General features: G+C 39.2%; 1 protein-coding gene across 1 annotated transcript in view; it reads right to left on the reverse strand.

The window, feature by feature from the left end:
* sash1b (SAM and SH3 domain containing 1b) overlaps positions 1-8,171 on the reverse strand; it is a 52,749-nt gene that overhangs the window by 31,509 nt on the left and 13,069 nt on the right. The gene's annotated exons all lie outside the window — the stretch shown is intronic.

Genomic DNA, 8,171 nt, shown 5'->3' on the forward strand with positions numbered 1-8,171 from the left:
TTGTGTCCAAGAAGAGCCCTTATAAGTAAACACATAACATAACAACTTATTTATTATCTGTATAATACAATCTTTCTAATCTTTGACAAAATCCACATGTTTATAGCTACAACAAAAAGCCAAGCAATGAAGAGCCAAGTTGAAAAACCAAGCCACAATATTTGACCTGGTAGGACCTGTGTGGGTCTGTCTGCACATCATGTCATCCATGTGTATTGCATTTTGAATCGATTTGTTTTGAAGGGTGACTCGAGAGTGAAAAGCTTAGAGCTAAATGTCAGCAGCTCTGACTGCTCCCTAGTTTACTTCCCTGTTTTATCATGACTAAAAATGTAAAGTTAAAGTCATCCAAGTTTAACTAGGTGACCAAGTGATACAGATCCATAGTCAGCTAAGTCAGATATTCACATCCCTTAGCACATCACAATGAAACATGAATGCACTTCTGAGTGATAAAGATTCTCAACAGTGGATTTGAGCTACAAATACCTGCAGCCTGTCTGCAGGCAGACACTGGCTTCTGAGGCATAAACAAGACTTCTTCCAGGAATCCCTGCAAACTCATGTCTTCTCTGACTGTTCAGTGTGTCTGCTGGGGTTCCAAAATAATAAAAAAATGTGCCTATGACTACACACATTTGCTGAGTCTATGAATTAAAAAAACAATCAAACTAGAGTGAAGTGTCACATTTTTTCTACATGAATTACATAGGGATTTTTTTTTTCTTCTTTTTTTTCTTACATGTAATGGACATAATTGTAGATGAAATAAATGATCTAAGTTGACAGCATTCAGCCCCAAATCCTAAAAAACTGGAAAATTAAATACATATTCATTCATTTCAAAGAGGTATTTCAACTCTGTCCTGGCCAATTGGGTTTATTTGCATTCATGTATTTTGACTAAGACCCATGCAAAAATTCTCTAGCACTGTTGACACTTTCCTCCAAAGGAACCATGCCTTTTCGGCCCTGTGGAGGAACCCCATCCATCTGCTGCACAAAAGGAGATTAAAACAAACGCTAGCTATTTGCCAAAAATACTTAACCCAGGTCTAACCGCCCAAGCTGATGTTTTCCCAAATTGTTAAATTCAATTTCCCTCACTCAGCTATTGTGGAAAGTTGTCATAGTATGTTCTTTAAATCAAAGTGACAGTATACTACCATGGACAGGACAATGTTCAGCTCTAAACCATGCCACCATCCACAACCTTTTCCCTCAACTGAAAATGTAAATGCCAACAAAAGCTTGGCATGGTTCAAAACAGTGACATAATAACTATGTGACATTTAGGAAACTGTCTGCAAGATGTAAACTGTCTACTTGGATAATAGTCAGGAAGAGATATGCAGCAAGCTAAAAAAAGGACCTTAATAAGTCAGATCTCTGCATTTCCAAATAAATATATATATTATTTTAATATTCATTAGATGCATGACTGGAGGCCAAACCACTCTCACTAGTGAATCACTGACTAGAACCCACCAGACATGGGGCCAGAGGTCCTGGTGTGGTGGTACGTTGGCCTCATTATGCCATATGGAATTTTTTTTTAACTTGTCTGCACTAATCCTAGTGAAAGCCAAGCGTACGCCAGCAGACCTGCCAACTTCTGAAATCTGCTAGTGCAAAGGTGAACCCCAGGCTTCAGTATCTACCACAGCTGTCATGTCTGGGTGGATGACTGTGGGAGCCTGCAGCAGAGTGGGCCGCTACACAGGCCGGGTTTATTCATGAATGCAATGGGCAATGGGCCTCCTGTCAATGACTCAATAAGGCACCCAATCAACACTCACCCAACACCACCCACAGGGTGTCATTGAGCTAATGACTACTCAAAATGCACTGCTCAAACATCAGTTGAATAGTATTAGAGCAATGCAGTTTAGAATTCCAAACAAAAAAAAGACAAATTCTTGATTGCGTATTTTAGCATAATATGTGTGTAGATTATATCAAGTATTATTGACCCATATAGCTGCATGAAATCACATTACTTCCCACATGGCTTATTTAAATCCTTCCGTACCTCTCCATAAATAAGAGATTAGGAGAGGTTAGGAGGGATTTCAAGTGATCTGATAGTTTGGTTGTGTTATCATACTTAGAATGAGGTTTCCATTTTTCTAATCTCAAAGTATGGTGTCTTGACAATGAAAAAGGTTCACAACAAGGTCTCTGGATTATGGAATATTGTTATAGGAAAGACACGTTTAAGTGTACGTTTTTTTAAACATTTAAAAAAAGCTTTCAAAGCCACAAATGAAACACCTTCATTGAATTAGGAAGGCAGCAAGAGCCTCATACATTCTCAGACGAGTTCTAATATCCCTGGCATCAAACTGATAATTCTTTCATAAATAAATGGCTCTTCAATACCTGTGCTATGATGATACCATCGACTTGAAGTGCTCTGCCATAGACGTGCACTCTGCACATTGTTTCAAGATGCTGCACTGCCATAGAGATGTTTTCTTATGCCCTATGCACTAGGGCATAAAGCAAGAAAGCTACTGTATATGGAAAGGGAAACTGAAACGCCTTGTTTTATACAGCATTATCAGATCACCCATCAAGGTCAGTCTCTCCCTCACATATTCCTTGGGACATATGACTGCACACACATTTCCTAATGGACAAAATATCAGATTTAAATCAGAAGGTAATTCCCTGCAGTCCCCGGAGTAAAGCGTTTCTGACCAAAATAGGCACGGAATTCAATTACAATGCAAGTGGATGCTTGACTCAGCAATCCACTTTTACATACACCAATGTAATTTAAAATTTGAAATGTGGTTTACAATAGAAAAAAAAAAAAGAGTAAACAGTCATATGATAATGACTTGCAGTATTTATGTCATGTCACTATCCAGGAATACCCATTTGAAGCAATGAGAGATTAGGTTAGTAAACATTTGATGAATGTTTATTTGTTAGTCCACAATGGCATACATCATAATATCACCTGTGTGTATGTTTGCATAGAAAACAATATTAGGGCATGATTTAGTACAGCCACAGTGTATAACAAATTAAAACAGCTGGGTGTGTGTTGCATTTAAGGCAGAAAATGCAGCGTGTATAGCAAAACACCTGTGCCCCCCCCCCCATATGTCCAAACTCAATTCAGATGTTTGGTGTGCCCAGAGCAGTTGCATGTGATATCCTGGTTTTGATAAAAATGTTTTGACCATTTGATGGGTGTGAACAAGTGTAAAATAATCAATCAACTAGCTTAAACTGTACACACACTGCGATGCTACATTCACAGCTATAACCAATGATAAAGTCAATGATCTGGAATGAACAAAGTCATAAGTAAATCTGGCAAATCACCCAGAAATATGGCTTGGCCCTTTTAATCATCATCTTGTTAAAGGCCCTGTAAATAAATATAAAATTAAAAATACCGCTTTTTTGTTAGAAATCCTTACCGGAAGTCATTTTAATACAACAATACTACAATCCACATAATATGCATTTTCCTATGAGAAAATGTAGACTCCTTTTTCTGGCCTGCTTTTTCTATGCAAAATACTAAAAAGGGCAAACAATAGACTTTTAGCACCTAACCATAAATCTGAGCTACAATAAGACAAATAAAAGGGGATAGATATAACTGTTTTAGAGGGACTATATATATATATATATATATATATATATATATTTTCTTTTTTTTCCACATGGTCTACATCTACTGCCTCCAATTTTTCACAAACTTTGAATAAACTAATTCAAACTAATAAAAGGCAAGGCTACCTTCCATCTGAGGTCAGTGATTCCTCTGGTACCGTAATGTAAGCCAACGATGTAGACATAAGCTGTGTAATATCATCGTGTTGGCACCAGGGGAATAAGGATTTAACCAAGCTATCAAGTTTGGCCCACTTGAGTGCTAAGTAGTGTTCAACTCTACCATAATAGAATAGATGGCTTCATCTGCAGAATGCAAGTTCAAGGCATTTCCATATTAGCTTCACTTTTTAGAGCCGGAAGCCCCGTCTATTATTTCTTTCAAAGTCTATAATCTAGAGACTTATTGAAGACTATGTTTCAGGATTCAGTTGCTTAGTATAGCCTTACCATAATCATAAGTGTGTAAGCTTTATACAGTTTTATCCGCTTGGTTAAAAACTTACCACAGATTTGTAGTAATTCTGTTTCTTGATTTCTTGGTCTCAGTATATGTGAATGTTTTGCCATACCAGTCATACTGTATGAAACATCTAGATCTCAAGGGCCATTCCTTTGTCAAGTGTATGATTGGTAAACTTTACTTGAATGAGTCTTTTGGAGGAACTTTAATGTAAAAGTTTCAGTCTTTAGTAAACATGCTCAATCTGATAAGTCATGTCTATTTCAGGTCTGTAGCTCAATGCTGGCATACCTGTAGGGCTGAAGGCTCCGTCCTTGAAATAGTATTTTATAAATAACAAAACACCGCTGATGGCTATTGAAATCTATTGAAATCAAATCAAAGTTACTTCTATCTGCACACAGTTATATCTAAATTAAACCATGCTAGTGACCTTTCAGCAATCAGTATTTTAATCTTTTACATAGCATTGACAGCTGGTAACCCCCAACACACTGTACAGTGTCCCACTGAAGGATTAAAGACGAGCATACCAATAGCAACAACCCTTTCTCTAAGCTCCTACAACAAAGACTTTACAATAAACAGTAAGACATAAGAATGTAAGCAAAAGAGACTAGCACTATGAAATCCCCAGCACGCAATGACTACACAATCCAACAGGCACCACAGAAGAGAAACACAACCTCCACCAGCTTTGCTGGTTCTCAACAAAAGCACAGAGGAAACTGACTAAGCCGCAGCAATGTCCTGTACAGATAAAGAAAGTGACAATCAATATTTCATTACTTCTTATGGCCATATGCATAGCGTCACAGAGTGCAACAATTTAGTATGACCTGATTCTTTCAGTTGATACCAAACACCCACCCTACTTACAACACTCCGCATCGCATTCCCTTGGCTTCCCAGGGTTCACCTTAAGGATACGTCAATTTAAGTGACAGTAAACATGAACTAATACACCAAAGATACTCACTCGCTTCAATCTACTTTCCCAGGATGCATGGCCCTGCTCCTCAGAAGCTTTTTATTCTTGATTTTTAGATTCAGACAGTTTAAAAATGCACTTGCCATAAGCAAATAAGCACAAGTGATTAGAAAATATTCTCCCATTGACTACTGCTTTGTAAGTTTATTACGTACCAACAATAGTTGCAAAAAAGCTCGGCCATCAATTTGTTTTTAACAGACCTTGTGTTAAGGTAGTAAGTTGAGAAAGCACTTTTAAAATTCCACATCATCAGCATATTGCGCTTAATTGGATCCTGGAAAACTGAAACACAGAAAGTAATGCATTTTGGATGAAGGCCAGTGGAGGTGAAACATAACACACCATGTAGTCCGAACGTGTCATGTGTGGCACACAAAAGCAAATTCCTGTGAGCTAAAACGTTCCAGCTTTTCTGAATGCTCTGGTTTCAACAGTTTTTTCAACTTTGGGGTGAGTGTTATGCAACACTTAGCCAGCATTCTATGATTGGTCATCTGCTCCAGGTAGGCAGGACTGAACTGTTTTTTTTAATCTACTGAGGTGTTAAAATTGTCTCATGTAGCTTGCCAATAAGAGCCAACTGGGCTTTTTAGGAGGGGGGCTTAAAGAGACGGGCGCTCCAGCAGAGCATCTCGTCCAGAGGGTAAATACAGGTGCAGCAGCCATGGACAGTGTGAGAAAGACAAAGTGTTTTTTAAACATTAAAGCAAGTAAAAATGTCCTAGTACAAACAAAAAACACAAGTATGAACCTGAAAAGGCTACATAATACTTCCCCTTTAACTTAACCCAAGTAGGTGCTCTCAGCCACTGCTGCCCCAGTTAAAAATACACCTTAATTAGATACATCCAATTAACAATGTAAAGTGCATCGGCCCCTTGCAGCAAGTGAGGAGTACACAGCAGATGGTAGTTTCAATGGTTTGAAATGTGCACTAAATTAAAACTTAATTGGTCTGAGTGGTCTGTTTGATTTTTTAATGGTTGTGTGATCCTGCAACCTTGAGTCAGTGAATCAATTGTTCCCTGAAAGGTGCAAGGCAGTCCATGATTTCCGTTTCTTTCTGTAAGATCTGACTTAAACATTAATGCAATCAGTCTAGTGGATATCAATTGCATTTCCTACTTTCAGAGTATTACTGGGTTTTTAAGAGTTGTCTGCAGGCTCAGGTTTCCAACGTAGGTCTAAAAAGAGAGGAGGGTTGGGTCAAGATGTCCATGAAGTATACAAAGAGACTCTACTCACATTTACAACATTTCCTTTCTTCAGAAAATACAATCTTTACAACAGAATCCATACGGCACCAGGATATAGCAAAAATATAACAATAATGGCTCCAAAAACATTTCATAAATTTAAATAATCTGAACACTTAATTATAGTTGCAGATGTCTCCTTTTTTGCTCATGTTAAACTAAATTAAAAATACTTTAACACAATAAAACTAATCTTAAAACATGTTTCAATAACTTGACCATAAGAATAATATAGCAGCCACAACATTTTACTATATTTTTCACATGAGGAGTGAAAATGACCAACAGTTCACATAGGTTTATAATAATCCACTCCGACTGAAACAAGGAGGCTAAAGGCTGAACCTGAGGCAAAACAAACCATAACTGCTTCATTTAACTTGGATTTCTTCTGTGAGTGAATACATTATGTATTCAGACAGAGTGACATCAAGCACATTACATATTCCAAGGAATCAAAGGATAATGGGGAAGAATTCAGGAACCAAACACAAAATACATATTCTATGCAAATGGTTCACCGGGGACGCAGCTCAGCTTACAGTTTGTTGTGATTAAATCTATGCAATACTGTCAGTTGACTTGTCATATGAAATGTATAAGGGGGGGAGGGGTCTAAGCCACAGTGGAGAGGAAGAGGAGTGGAAAAGTGGGTCATAATCTGAGGACACTGTACTCACTACACTGCAGGAGTGTGATCCTTCGATTGTTCCCATGTACAGTGGGGGAAATAAGTATGTGACCCCTTGCTGATTTTGCAGGTTTGCCCACTTACAAAGAATGCAACGATCTATAATTTTAATCATATATACATTCTAACAGTGAAAGACAGAATCCAAAAAGAAAACTCCAGAAAATCACATCATATGAATTTATTAAAATTGATAACCATCTGATGAGGAAAAACAAGTATTTGACCCCCTGGACAAACAGCATGTTAATATTTTGTAGAAAAGTTATTATTGGCCAGCACAGATGGGATTTTTTCAGAACGGTTTTTATAGTTGGTGACAAGGTTTGTGCACATTTCGGCAGGGATGTTGGCCCACTCCTCCCCGCAGACAGCCTCCAAATCATTCAGGTTCCGAGGTTGTCGCCTGGCAACTCGAATTTTAAGCTCCCTCCAAAGATTTTCAATTGGATTCAGGTCTGGAGACTGGCTAGGCCACTCCAGAACCTTGATGTGTTTCTTCTTCAGCCACTCTTTTGTTGCTTTGGCGGTGTGCTTAGGGTCGTTGTAGTGCAGAAACACCCATCCTCGACCCATCTTCAGCTCTCTCACTGAGGGAGGGAGATGTTGGTCCGGAATTCCACGATACATGGCCCCGTCCATCCTCCCCTCAATACGATGGAGTTGTCCCGTCCCCTTGGCTGAAAAGCACCCCCAAAGCATGATGTTGCCACCACCATGCTTGACGGTGGGGATGGTGTTCTTTGGGTTGTACTCGGTGTTCTTTGCCCTCCAAACACGACGAGTTGAGGCCAAAAAGTTCTATTTTGGTCTCATCTGACCACATCACCTTCTTCCAGGCCTCTTCTGAGTCGTCCCGGTGGTGAATGGCAAACTTCATGCGGGCCTGTACATGTTTCTTCTTGAGCAGGGGGACCTAGCGTGCGCGGCAGGATATCAATCCATGACGGCGTAGTGTGTTACCAACCGTTTCTTTTGTAACTGTGGTCCCGGCTGCCTTCAGTTGATTCATCAGTTTCCCCCTTGTGGTTTTGGGATGATTCCTCACTGTTTGCATGATCAGGGACACCCCACGAGGCGAGATCTTGTGTGGAGGCCCAGACCGAGGGAGGTTGGCGGTGGTGTGGTGCT

This window comes from Etheostoma cragini, chromosome 20 (genome assembly GCF_013103735.1).
Source record: "Etheostoma cragini isolate CJK2018 chromosome 20, CSU_Ecrag_1.0, whole genome shotgun sequence".
NCBI classification, from domain to species: domain Eukaryota; kingdom Metazoa; phylum Chordata; class Actinopteri; order Perciformes; family Percidae; genus Etheostoma; species Etheostoma cragini.